Genomic DNA, 14,981 nt, shown 5'->3' on the forward strand with positions numbered 1-14,981 from the left:
TCATATCCATTTTGCCCTCTGGAAACTGCATGGGTGATGGAGTGGGGGGCGGGGGGGATGTTTCCCCATCACCTTTAACTTAGACTCTGATACTCTGATTTGAGTGAAAGTAGTTTATTTTGGAGGGAGACCCCAGGAAGCATTCTAAGGGAATGGGAAGTAAGACAGAGAAAGGGGGAAAGTCAACAGGCAATGTGTTAACAAGCAGATTATCCCTACTGTCCAATGGGACTCAGTCTCCCTGGGGACCCTCAGAGACAATGGGTGGAAGACACCTCAGAACTGATGCATAGAGGGACATGAAAGCTGAGGTATTCATTCATCAGTTCCTATCCCTCACCTTTGATGGTCACTCCTGGGACATTAACTCCCTGGAATTTCACATCTGACTGCATATTCCCTGCAGCCAACCTTACTCTAGTGGCCACAGAATGACCTCAGTCAGAAACATGCAGAAGCTGTATTCACATGTAGGAAGTGTCTGCAGACAATTTCAGTAGAAGGCCAAAGGAATACGAGTGGGTCAGCAAATCACCACACCCCAAACTGGATTCAAGGGCTTAACTTCCAAACCTGCTCTTCCTCCTGGGTTTCTTGTTTCAGTAAATGATCTCACTATCAATCCATTGTCCAAGCCAGTGACCTGAGCAATCTCAGTGTCACACTAAATTCCTTTCTTTCCTATTTCATCCATGTCACATCTGTCACCAAGTCCTGTCAATTCTACCTTCTAAAATTTTCTCATATCTGCCCATCTGTGCCTTCTACAGCCAATAGTGACCATAATCTCTTATCCAGATACCTACATAACCCCTGTCCTAGTCTTTCCATCTTTTATCTCCAGACTTTGTCTCTCCCAATCTCTATTCAACATAGCAATCAGAGTGGCCTCTAGAAACAAATCCAGTCATGCCACTTCCCTCCTAAAGACTATTCAGCTAGTATTTCCATGGAAATAGAGGCCACACTTTCTAACACATTTTGCTAGATTGTCCATGACTTTCGATTTGTTTACCACTTTAGATCTCTCTTCGTTATCTGTGCAATTACTTTCTACTCTCAGTCCTTCAAATATGTCACGTTCTCTCCAACCTCAGCACCTTTGCTTGTTCTGTCTTTCTCTACTTAAGACTGACTGTCTCTGAGGTCTCAATTACAAATCACTTCTTTCAGGAAGTCTTCCCTGATCTCCCCTGCCTTGAGATTTCCATACTACCCTGTGTGTTCTCATCATGACATTTCTCACACTAAATTGTAGGCTGTTTACCCATAATAGACCCACCTCCCTTCCCCAATATTGAGAACTCTATTAGATGAGGGGCTATGTTAGTCTATTGTTCTATTATTGGTGCATAGTAGGAATAATACATATCTGTCAGAAACAGGTCTCTCCTTCCTATGGCACAAGCAATAAATATGTAAATTTGGTTGGCTGTTGACTCTTTTCCAAATACCTGAAATCTGAGAGGCCAAACTAGTTTCTATATTTGAATAGCACATAGCAAAGAAAGGCCTCTCTTTGAAGTCAGTGGGCCAGGAGAAACTGTAAGATTAATAGACCTACCTCCCACCTGCTGCTGGAGGAATTTATCATAACTCTGAAGAGTATCCAAGAAGATATGTTTCCCGGAAAAATCAAACCAATGATCTTTCCAGAGCCACTACTTTTAGTAACCCAGTACAATCGGTCTATTCATCTTTCTGGTAATGATTTTTTTCTCCTCAAAGCTCTCAATTCATTTTCCATTGCTGACATGTAATCCAGAAATAATAGAGGTCGGTTTAGTATAACTCATATCCAAAAAGGGAAAGTGCCAACACCCTGAAAGAAAAGCTCTGAATTAAATATTCCCGCAAATAATTCTCAGCAATTCAGGGGATACAAAAAGGCCTATTCAGTTGTAGACGATATTTCTTTTTGTTGTTTATTATAAATATGGTTTTCCAGTAAAAAAAAATTATGTTTGAAAATACCGCTTTGGCACAGTCTTTGTAATTACATCCCGGGATTCAAATGTGAACATTTTTTTCTAGTTCTGTTTTCTCATAAAGTTCTATTCAGAGGTTCTAAAATTTGAAACAATCTTTAAAAGCTGTAAATGTTGGCATGTGCAGTCAAAGCCAATGAACAGAAACCCAGTGAACATATAACATTAGCAAGAAATAAACCTTTGTTGTTTTAGCTACTAGGATTTGGGGTTCTTTGTTCCTATAGAAGGAGTGATAATTTCCTGTTAACTCTCTCAGTTCAAAAGCAATTGAGAAGTGGAAAGAAGAATCAGACAATTGGAGAACAAAATACTCAATCCTATTACTCAGACGGCCAGTTTGAAGAATAGACATAGAAAGCAGCCACAATCGGGTTCTTTAGTAACTTGTTCACTGCATTCACCTGACCCATCCCAAACTTCAAGTCTGCCGGTTACAAGGCTAGATCCTGATGTAGAAAGCTCACCTCGTGGAGAAACAGAATGAGAAATTCTCAGTGAGAAGTAGGGCAGAGAAAGAGAACAGTAAAGCACAGGGGCTACAGTGAGCACATATTCAGTTCCTTTTCCACTTTCACCACATAGATAACGCACACCTCCAAGGGAGCATTGCCACACATGCCCATCCTGAGAGGAGGAACTTGTTCCCCAGGATGGAAAAACTCACAATTGAAATAATGGAATATTGATCCAATTAAGCCCAAGAGCAAAAGCTAAAAGAACTTACAGGGTCTTCCTCTACCTGAAAACAGTTTTAAAAAATGCCCAGCATTGTAGATACTAAATTCATGCAATGTGACCTCTGTCCTGGGACAGAGAGAGTGCACGGCCATCTATCTCCAGGGAAAGCAGGATCCTGTACTGTTTCTGGAATTGTGAGATGCTGAGTCAAATAAAACCATACCTGGGTGATAAATAGACTCATCTGAGCTCTAAGACCAGATCTGCAGGAGAAAAAGTCCTAAAGGACAATCTGGATGGAGGAATGTGAGAGACTGTCCTATTGTTTTGACTTAATAAAGACAGAAAGCTATGGGCCTGATTACAGGCATATCAGCCTTGAGGATTATACTCACTGATGATAGAACCATATACTTGATTGCATTTGCCTTCCTCAATGGCTGCTTTCCTCATTTACCAAATGAATGATGTTTAAACCTGGGATTTTATTGTAGGTTTCACTACAGGAGTAGTATGGAATTTGCCTTAGTTCATTGCTGAGGAAATGGCTGACATGGAAGCTAGGGGAGAATAAGGAATGATGTAGTGACCCCTTGGAAAAAACAACCAACTAATCCTATGATTGTCATGTGAGATTTATCAACTGAGTAATAAACATGTGTTTGACTTCCAAAACAACATGATTTTGGCCTCTGCCAAGTTGTAAAACATACACACACACACACACACACACACACACACACACACACACATTCTTACAGAAAGTCAGGATAGTAGATAGATAAATAGGAAGGAAGAAAAAAAAGAAAGGGGTAGTGTTTTTCCTCCTTTTAACAAATTTATAAACCATATAACAAATTGAGTCATTTTTGGTCCAATGCCTTTTTTATGTGTAACAACTAAGAAACCACGAGGTCATCATGTGAAAAGGAAGAGTCTGGGGTTACATCTTAAATTGTAATTATTTTCTTTCCATGACTAGTAGAGAAAAGCTTTTCATATTAGCATATTTTTGTAAAACAGTCTGCTTCGACCGATCCTAGGACATCACTTGGATAAACTACACAGAAGCTAGGAAACTTCAGGGTAGGCCTACATCATTGGTATTGGTATTGAAACTCACTCTTTCTTCTGCATAAAACTTTTCTACTTTTTGCTCATTTCCTTTGTAGTTTTTTGTTTGGTATGTAGGGGTCTGAATAAAATTCCCCAAAAAGTTTGTTTTGGACCTATTTTCAGATAGCTGTTTTTTTTCTTCTTCTGAGGATCCAAAACCTCAAAACATTAATATTTCTCATTGTGAAAGAAGTGATATGTTTTCTTAAATGTTGGTAGCTGATTATGAACGGGTGTTATTTCTTCCCTGAAGAAAGAAGTAGTTTAGTTTTGATGGATAAAATGATAATCCTTTAATGTTATATTGCCTCACTCTGTAGGTCAGATTTCAGTTTAGGTATAGTTCATAAATTTTATTAAATAGATGCTTCAGAGAGCTATGATTAGCTTCTAGGAAGTTTTTAGCCAGAGAAACACACAACAGCTTGAAAGGCTTTCACATTAATGAACACCTTTTATCAATAGTTTTAATTTCAGGGTAGAATTTGTGATATATTTGGTTTCTGCTTTTTGGCAAGCATTCTGTTTATACTATAAATTTCACTGTGAATTTCTAGCATGGCTCTGATATGTGAGTGAGAAAGAATCCTACCAGTGAGAAGTATTTTCTGGTGATTTTAAACCTGAATTATGATTTTCTGTCTTGAATTGTTTCTGTGCTCTGGTCATTCTCCCAAGATGGGTAAGGGCAGCAGTAAGCCCAGGACCCCAGGGGAAAAGAAGGGACTCCATTTTCTGTAGCAAAAGAAATTGTAATAATTTCTTCCTACTGTGGCCTGTTTATTACGAGAATAAATACAGATGACAGCTTTCCATGGGCCATTTGCTCTAGCTGGTGGTCCTACTGTACTTGGTACTGAGTGGGTTACCAGGACATGGGAATTTCAGTGTTAAAACCTATAAAGTTCTAGATAAACCAGGACAAGCTGATCACCGTAGGTAGTCGCAAATTCTGAAAGATTGTTATCCCTAATTTGGAGAATTTAGAGGTCTATTATAATGGAAATGTTGTGGATATGCAAATGCAGCTCATTGGCTCCTGGTTTGCCTTAAAATGACACAGTGAGGCCATTATCTCTCATGTCATGGAGAGGCTTAGGATGTCTTCTCAAAAGCCCAGTTTTCTTCTATTAACTGCTGCCACAATACTAAGAGATTCATTCTTGGTGTTCAGAGTCTGGCCCTACAGAACAGGTGGGTTGCCTTTTCCCCTTTAAGGTTTTGATGGGTTTCTGAATTAAAAAGCAAAATAATATTCTCAGCCATCAAATCTTTAAATAAGCTGCCTTTCAATGTACAGAAATCAGTTGCATTCTTATACACTAACAATGAAGCAACAGAAAGACAAATAAAGAAACTGATCCCATTCACAATTGCACCAAGAAGCATAAAATACCTAGGAATAAATCTAACCAAAGATGTAAAGGATCTGTATACTGAAAACGATAGAAAGCTTATGAAGGTAATTGAAGAAGATTTAAAGAAATGGAAAGACATTCCCTGCTCATGGATTGGAAGAATAAATATTGTCAAAATGTCAATACTACCCAAAGCTATCTACACATTCAATGCAATCCCAATCAAAATTGCACCAGCATTCGGGGCGCCTGGGTGGCGCAGTCGGTTAAGCGTCCGACTTCAGCCAGGTCACGATCTCGCAGTCCGTGAGTTTGAGCCCCGCGTCGGGCTCTGGGCTGATGGCTCGGAGCCTGGAGCCTGTTTCCGATTCTGTGTCTCCCTCTTTCTCTGCCCCTCCCCCGTTCATGCTCTGTCTCTCTCTGTCCCAAAAATAAATAAACGTTGAAAAAAAAAAAATTAAAAAAAAAAAAATTGCACCAGCATTCTTCTCGAAACTAGAACAAGCAATCCTAAAATTCATATGGAACCACAAAAGGCCCCGAATAGCCAAAGTAATTTTGAGGAAGAAGACCAAAGCAGGAGGCATCACAATCCCAGACTTTAGCCTCTACTACAAAGCTGTCATCATCAAGACAGCATGGTATTGGCACAAAAACAGACACATAGACCAATGGAATAGAACAGAAACCCCAGAACTAGACCCACAAACGTATGGCCAACTCATCTTTGACAAAGCAGGAAAGAACATCCAATGGAAAAAAGACAGTCTCTTTAACAAATGGTGCTGGGAGAACTGGACAGCAACATGCAGAAGGTTGAAACTAGACCACTTTCTCACACCATTCACAAAAATAAACTCAAAATGGATAAAGGACCTGAATGTGAGACAGGAAACCATCAAAACCTTAGAGGAGAAAGCAGGAAAAGACCTCTCTGACCTCAGCCGTAGCAATCTCTTACTCGACACATCCCCAAAGGCAAGGGAATTAAAAGCAAAAGTGAATTACTGGGACCTTATGAAGATAAAAAGCTTCTGCACAGCAAAGGAAACAACCAACAAAACTAAAAGGCAACCAACAGAATGGGAAAAGATATTTGCAAATGACATATCGGACAAAGGGCTAGTATCCAAAATCTATAAAGAGCTCACCAAACTCCACACCCGAAAAGCAAATAACCCAGTGAAGAAATGGGCAGAAAACATGAATAGACACTTCTCTAAAGAAGACATCCGGATGGCCAACAGGCACATGAAAAGATGTTCAGCGTCGCTCCTTATCAGGGAAATACAAATCAAAACCACACTCAGGTATCACCTCACGCCAGTCAGAGTGGCCAAAATGAACAAATCAGGAGACTATAGATGCTGGAGAGGATATGGAGAAACGGGAACCCTCTTGCACTGTTGGTGGGAATGCAAATTGGTGCAGCCACTCTGGAAAGCAGTGTGGAGGTTCCTCAGAAAATTAAAAATAGACCTACCCTATGACCCAGCGATAGCACTGCTAGGAATTTATCCAAGGGACACAGGAGCACTGATGCATAGGGGCACTTGTACCCCAATGTTCATAGCAGCACTCTCAACAATAGCCAAATTATGGAAAGAGCCTAAATGTCCATCAACTGGTGAATGGATAAAGAAATTGTGGTTTATATACACTATGGAATACTATGTGGCAATGAGAAAAAATGAAATATGGCCTTTTGTAGCAACGTGGATGGAACTGGAGAGTGTGATGCTAAGTGAAATAAGCCATACAGAGAAAGACAGATACCATATGGTTTCACTCTTATGTGGATCCTGAGAAACTTAACAGGAACCCATGGGGGAGGGGAAGAAAAAAAAAAAAGAGGTTAGAGTGGGAGAGAGTCAAAGCATAAGAGACTGTTGAGAACTGAGAGCAAACTGAGGGTTGATGGGGGGTGGGAGGGAGGAGAGGGTGGGTGATGGGTACTGAGGAGGGCACCTTTTGGGATGAGCACTGGGTGTTGTATGGAAACCAATTTGACAATAAATTTCATATATAAATAAAAAAATAAAATAAAATAAATAAATAAATAAATAAATAAATAAGCTGCCTTTCTTTTTGTTTATACACAGCTTTATTGAGACATAATTCACATACTACACGATTCACTCATTTAAGAAGTACAAACCAATGGTTTTAGTATAGTCAGAGTTTTGCAACCATCATCACAATAACAGTATATGAGGGTTCTAATTTCTTGACACCCTCACCAAGACTGGTTATTTTTTTTATTTTTTATTTTAGGAATTCTAGGGGTATAAAGTTGTACCTCATTATGGTTTTGATTTGCGTTTCCCTGATACTAATGATTTGGAGCACTCTTTTACATGCTTTTGGCCATTTGTATATTTTCTGTAGAGAAATGTCTATTTAAGATGTCTTCTTTTTAGCTAAATCAAATCAAAGACCAAAAAAAAAAAAAAATACAGCACATAAAGTGAACTAAGTTTCTAGCTACAAGATGGATAAGCTTAGGTCCCCTCAGCCTCTCCTTTTCTGTCACTTGTGAGATAAATTAATCATCTGACAATAGCAGAGGTACCACAGGACTTACCTCTCTCTGGCCGAGGTACTAAACAGTGAAATGATAAACGGATCCAAGATCTTCCACCCAGAAATTCCACTCAACTTCTATAATAGGTGAGATTTAGAATTCTCACACGACTAGTAGGATGACAATCAGCCTGTCTCTTGACTTCTCACTCACTGGTCAATTCAAGCATGCAATACAATCATTCCTCCAATCCAAGTCAGCAAGAAAGGACTGGGGAAGTCAGCTAGGGCTGGATAGTAGAAAGCAGGAGATGCTTATTGTTCATCTTTGCCAACTTAGTTCGTTGCGTTTGGAGCTTATAGGAAAAGAGAGAACTTTTTACCAGGGAGAGACAATATGTTAAGCCATTCTTGTTCATCTTTCTTATTATTTAGTTTATCAGCTTGGTAGAAAGCATTATAGAATACTAAGCCAAACATTTATAATGTGCAGTGAGAAACTAAGAAAAATCCTGGAATAGAGTGGTGGATGAACCCTCTTGGGGAAAACTTTAGGATGCTTCAAGGTGGCATAAAATTACTGGCACATTTCAAGGGAGACAGAGGATACAGGGTAATTGTGGCCATTGTTGATCCTGTCACTGACCCAGAACGTAGACTAATAGAGGTCTTGTCAGAGGCTCTCAAACTATTCTGTTCTTGCTCAGAGAAAGTTAGAGTAGGAAGAAGCTGCTTCCATAAGAAGGGGATTTCGGGAACTGATACATCAATTGTACACAAAACTTCATTTGGGGCACATCAGTCCCAGAGTCTTTCAGTTTGTAGCAGCAGAGGTTAGCAGATAAGGGTCCTTTCAGAACTTTCTCTGAAGCTGCTGAATTCTTCTGGACTAAGATAGCCTGAGCCTTGGGACAGCCCAGCAACTTCTTGAAAGAGATGTCTGGCTTTACGGTTCATCAGTGTTTGTTTCCTCCCTCTTACATACAGAGTACAAAAGTGTACCATGAAAACAAAACTCTTTAACTATTAACAATGATAACAATTTGTTAACGCTTAAAACATTCCAAATGTCCTTACTTTTTCTAGAATTCTCTCTGTTGATATTTTGAAACCCTTAAGGAAAGGCCACCTGCATACCAGATAGTAGGATTTTGTTTCCATTTATGTGGGGCCTTCAGATGGTGAACTAAAGACAAATGGAACACCAGGATCTAAGATGTAGGATCTCATCCCTTCTCTTTTTGAATGTCAGCTCGCAGTGTTTCTCCCTGTTTACTTCCCCAAACAAAATTTTATCTATTCTGTTTTTTTTCCATTTACATAATATTAACTTTGTTAGCTATAAGTCTGTGGTTTAAAGGAGAAATAAAGTTGTGGGCAATAAAAATACCTGAGTTACCTCAAACCTTAATCTATTGTAATGATTCTTTTGGCATTTTACATAATACTTCGACTAAATGACCTATAATGAAATTTTTAAATAAAGAGTACTTTTATTCCAAGAATATTTTTACTCCAAGAATCTATTCTATTCCAAGAATTTAATAGATTCTTATTATTTATTTAAAATATTTACTGAGTACCTAATGCATGTCAGGTATTTTTCCAAGTGTTGGAGATACAGCAGGAGAACAAACAAACAAACAAAATGGCCAATGATCTGAAAAGCCCTATATCTATTAAAGAAATTGAAATACTAATTAATAACCTTCCCACTCAGAAAACACCAGACCCAAATGGGTTCACTGTTAATCGTACCAAACATTTAAGAAAGAAATTATACGATTCTCTGCAATCCCTTTCAAAATATTGAAGCAGAGAGAATACTTCCTAACTCATCCTATGAAACCAGCACTACCTAAGACCAAACCCAGACAAAGATATACAGGACAAGAAAACTACAGACCAAGATCTCTCTTGAACAGAAATGCAAAAATTCTCAACAAAATATTAGCAAATTGAATCCAATAGTATATAAAAAGAATTATAAAACACAATTAAGTGGTTTTTAACCTCGGTATGCAGGGCTGGCTCAAAAATCAATTCATGTAATCTACCACATCAGCAGTCTAAAGGAGAAAAATCATATGATTATATTAGTAGATACAGAAAAAGCATTTGACGAAATCAACCTCGATTCATGATAAAAAAAATTCTTAACAATCTAGGAATAGAGGGAATCTTCCTCAATTTGATTAAGAACATCAACAAAAACCTACAGCTAACATCCTACTTGATACTGAGAAACTTGAAACTTTCTCTCTAAGATCATGAACAAGACAAGGATGTCCCCTTTCACCACTGCTTTTCAATAGCATACTGAAAGTCCTAGCTAACACAATAAGACAAAGGATAAAAAGGGTATATAGGTTGGGAAGGAAGAAATAAAACTGTATTTGTTCACATATGACATGATTGTCTATGTAGAAAATTTGAAAGAATTGACCAAAAAAAAAAAAAAAAAAAACAACCCTTCTGGAACTAATAAGCAATTATAGCAAGGTCTCAGGATACAAAGTTAATACACAAAAGTCAATCACTTTCCTATATATACCAACAATGAAAAAATGGAATTTGAAGTTAAAAACAATATCATTTACGTTAGAACCCCCCAAAATCAAATACTTATGTACAAATTTAACAAAATATGTACAAGATCTATATGAGGGTGACTAAACAACTCTGATGAATGAAATCAAAGAATTAAATTAATGGAAAAAATCTTCCATGTTCATTGATAGGAAGACTCAATATTGTCAAGATGTCAGTTCATCCCACCTTGACCTATACATTCAGTTCAATCCCAACAAAATCCCAGTAAGTTGTTTTATGGGTATCAGCAAACTGATTCTAAAGTTTATAGAGAGAGCAAAGGACCCAGAATAGCCAACACAATACAGAGAGAGAGAGAGCATAAGTGGAGGAGACTGACATCACCCAACTTAAAGACTTCCTAGAAAACCACAGTAATTCAGACAGTATGTTATTGGTGAAAGAACAAATAGATGAGTGGAATAGAATAGAGGGGCCAGAAGTAGACGGACAAAAATATAGTCAACTGATCTTTAACAAAGGAGCAGAGGCAATACAATACAGAAAAGATAGTCTTTTCAACAAATGGTGCTAGAACAACTGAATATCCACATGGAAGACAATGAATCAGACACAGAACTTACACCCTTCACAAAAATTCACTTGAAACAGATCATTGATCTAAATATAAAATGTGAAACTATAAAACTCTATGCAATAACATAAAAGAAAAATCTTGGTGATGAATTTTTAGATACAACATGAAAGAAATAATCAATAAGCTGGACTTCATTAAAATTAAAAAGTTCTGCTCTGTGAAAGATACTGTCAAGGGAATGAAAAGACAAGCTACAGACTGGGAGAAAGTATTTGCAAAAGACATATCTGATAAAGGACTATTATTCAAAGTATACAAATAACTCTTAAAACAACATAAGAAAACAAACAAGCTGATAAAATAAGTTAGCCTTAACAGATAACTCAGTAAAGGATATTTATAGGTGACAAGCACATGAAAAGATGCTTCACATCATATGTCATAAAGGAAATACAAATTAAAACAATGAGATATCACTACACACCTATTAGAATGGCCATCATTTAGAACAATGGCAACACTGAATTCTGGTGAGGGTGTGGAGTAGGACTTTCATTTTGTTACTGGTTGGAATGAAAAAATTGTACAGTCACTTTGGGAGACAGTTTGGTTGTTTCTTATAAAATTACACATAAACTTACCATTTGATCCAACAATCATGCTCCTTGGTATTTACTCAAGGGAGTTGAAATTTTATGTCTACACAAAAACCTGTGCATGAATGTTTTTGGCAGCTTTATTCATTATTGGCAAAACTTGGAGCAACCGAGATCCTTCAGAAGGTGAGTGGATAAATAAAGTGTAGTACATCCAGACAATAGAATATTCTTCAGCATCAAAAAGGAACAAGCTACCAAGTCATGAAAGGGAAGAAAACTTAAATACATGTTACTACTTGAAAGAAGCCAATACTGTATGATTCCAGTGATATGACATTCTGGAAAAGGCAAAACTATAGAACAATAAAAAGATCCCTGTTGCCAGGGGTTGAGGGGAGGAAGGGAGAAATAGGCAGGGCAAAGAGGAGTTTTAAGGCAGTGAAACCATTATGTATGATATTACGGTGGTGAATACATGTCCTTATAAACTTGTCCAAATGCATAGAATGAACAACACCAAGAGTGAAGCCTAAGGTGAACTATGGACTCTGGGTGACATGTACCACTGGTGAGGAATGCTACTTTGGGGGAGGCTCATGTGAGTGGAGGCTCAATTTTGCTGTGAACTTAAACCTGCTGTAAAAAGTAAGGTCTATTAAAAGCAAAAGAATAAAAACAAAGTCCAGACCCTTGTCCTTGTGTTGCTGTTAGGAGCTCTGCTGAGCTGGGAGAGAAAAGAAAGGTCAGCGTAGCTGTTTAAAGCAGCAAGGCAAAAATCAGAGTTAAGCCTTTAAATCCCTGATTTAATAAGCAAGAGTTTAAAACTGGAGAAAGTGCAGACTCTCTCCTGTTTCATTTCCCTCACAAAAAAGCACACGAGTGAGGGGCTCTGGCAGTTTCGTGGATTCTGGGACTGGGGTAGGGCAGGGGTGAGGCAAGGATGGCAAGGTTGGGGAGGGCTAAGAGTGAAACAGTAGTGGGTACTGAGTCAGAGTAGGGAAAAGCATCTTCAAGGTTTATCCTCTTCTCTCCCATTCCCCATAAGATGGTCTCAGCAGGAGCTCCTTCAAGATCTGTGCCCAAGACCTCATACAGAAAAATCCAGGAATGAAGGCCCAGGGCTAGAAGTGCAGATCTGTGAAAGAGCATGTCTGGATCGGGTCCCTGGGTCCCTGACTGCATCTCCCTTCAGAGACTCAGATGCCCTGGCTATGAACTATGTCTGCTGTGGGGATGGCAGCTTTTCACTGTGAGCCTGCCAGGTTAGAGCCTTTGTAATCGCCTATGATCAGGCCTGAAAAATCACCCATAGGTTTTGAACCAGGAACTGGACTCTTGGATCACATTCTAGACAGTAAATGGGATGAGCACGTAAAACAGATGCTATGTTAGATAGTGGCAAGTGCTAACTTACTGAATAAATCAAGCAGGGAGGCAGATAGGGAATACATGAGAGTGTGGGGGTGGGGATGTGATAGCAATTTTAGACAAGGGAAGGCAAAGGAGGCTTCGTGGAAAGGCAGCATTGTGTGAAGAACTTCAGAATGAGGCTTGAAGACACTTGGGAGAAGAGTAGGGCATACAGAGGGATTAGCAGTTACAAACTGCTTGAGCTGGAAGCTTGCGTGTGATGCCGGAGGAGACCCATTTGTCTGGAGTAGAAGGAGCAGAGCAAGAGGAACAGAAGATGGGATTATGGGATAGCTAAGGAGGGGCCGTTCCCACAGGGCCTTGCAGCCTCTGTAAGGTTCTGGATTTTTTCTCTGAGTGGGAGGAGACACCACTGGGGATTTTTTTTTTTTTTTTTTGAGTAATCTCTGTGCTCAACATGGGGCTTGCACCCAGAACCTGGAGACCAAGAGTTGCATGTTCTACCGACTAAGCCAGCTTAGTGTTCCCCTCTGGGAATCTTAAAAGAGGAATGACATGATTTGACCCTAGTCAAATGGCTTTAGGGGAATGAGAATGGCTTTCGGAGAGACAAGGAGGAGATGTTAAGGGCAGAAACAGGGGGACCTGTTAGGACATTACTGTCATCATTTGGGAAAGAGATAATTGAGGTTGCCTTGGACCAGGGCATAGGGTGAAGTGGTTGGATATGGGATATATATATATATATATATATATATATATATATATATATATATTTTTTTTTTTTTTTTCTTTTTATATATGAAATTTATTGTCAAATTGGTTTCCATACAACACCCAGTGCTCATCCCAAAAGGTGCCCTCCTCAATACCCATCACCCACCCTCTCCTCCCTCCCACCCCCCATCAACCCTCAGTTTGCTCTCAGTTCTCAACAGTCTCTTATGATTTGGCTCTCTCCCACTCTAACCTCTTTTTTTTTCCTTCCCCTCCCCCATGGGTTCCTGTCAAGATTCTCAGGATCCACATAAGAGTGAAACCATATGGTATCTGTCTTTCTCTGTATGGCTTATTTCACTTAGCATCACACTCTCCAGTTCCATCCACGTTGCTACAAAAGGCCATATTTCATTTTTTCTCATTGCCACGTAGTATTCCATTGTGTATATAAACCACAATTTCTTTATCCATTCATCAGTTGATGGACATTTAGGCTCTTTCCATAATTTGGCTATTGTTGAGAGTGCTGCTATGAACATTGGGGTACAAGTGCCCCTATGCATCAGTGCTCCTGTGTCCCTTGGATAAATTCCTAACAGTGCTATCGCTGGGTCATAGGGTAGGTCTATTTTTAATTTTCTGAGGAACCTCCACACTGCTTTCCAGAGCGGCTGCACCAATTTGCATTCCCACCAACAGTGCAAGAGGGTTCCCGTTTCTCCATATCCTCTCCAGCATCTATAGTCTCCTGATTTGTTCATTTTGGCCACTCTGACTGGCGTGAGGTGATACCTGAGTGTGGTTTTGATTTGTATTTCCCTGATAAGGAGCGACGCTGAACATCTTTTCATGTGCCTGTTGGCCATCCGGATGTCTTCTTTAGAGAAGTGTCTATTCATGTTTTCTGCCCATTTCTTCACTGGGTTATTTGCTTTTCGGGTGTGGAGTTTGGTGAGCTCTTTATAGATTTTGGATACTAGCCCTTTGTCCGATATGTCATTTGCAAATATCTTTTCCCATTCCGTCGGTTGCCTTTTAGTTTTGTTGGTTGTTTCCTTTGCTGTGCAGAAGCTTTTTATCTTCATAAGGTCCCAGTAATTCACTTTTGCTTTTAATTCCCTTGCCTTTGGGGATGTGTCGAGTAAGAGATTGCTACGGCTGAGGTCAGAGAGGTCTTTTCCTGCTTTCTCCTCTAAGGTTTTGATGGTTTCCTGTCTCACATTCAGGTCCTTTATCCATTTTGAGTTTATTTTTGTGAATGGTGTGAGAAAGTGGTCTAGTTTCAACCTTCTGCATGTTGCTGTCCAGTTCTCCCAGCACCATTTGTTAAAGAGACTGTCTTTTTTCCATTGGATGTTCTTTCCTGCTTTGTCAAAGATGAGTTGGCCATACGTTTGTGGGTCTAGTTCTGGGGTTTCTGTTCTATTCCATTGGTCTATGTGTCTGTTTTTGTGCCAATACCATGCTGTCTTGATGATGACAGCTTTGTAGTAGA

This window comes from Puma concolor, chromosome C1 (genome assembly GCF_028749965.1).
Source record: "Puma concolor isolate L17-30 chromosome C1, mPumCon1.1.hap2, whole genome shotgun sequence".
NCBI classification, from domain to species: domain Eukaryota; kingdom Metazoa; phylum Chordata; class Mammalia; order Carnivora; family Felidae; genus Puma; species Puma concolor.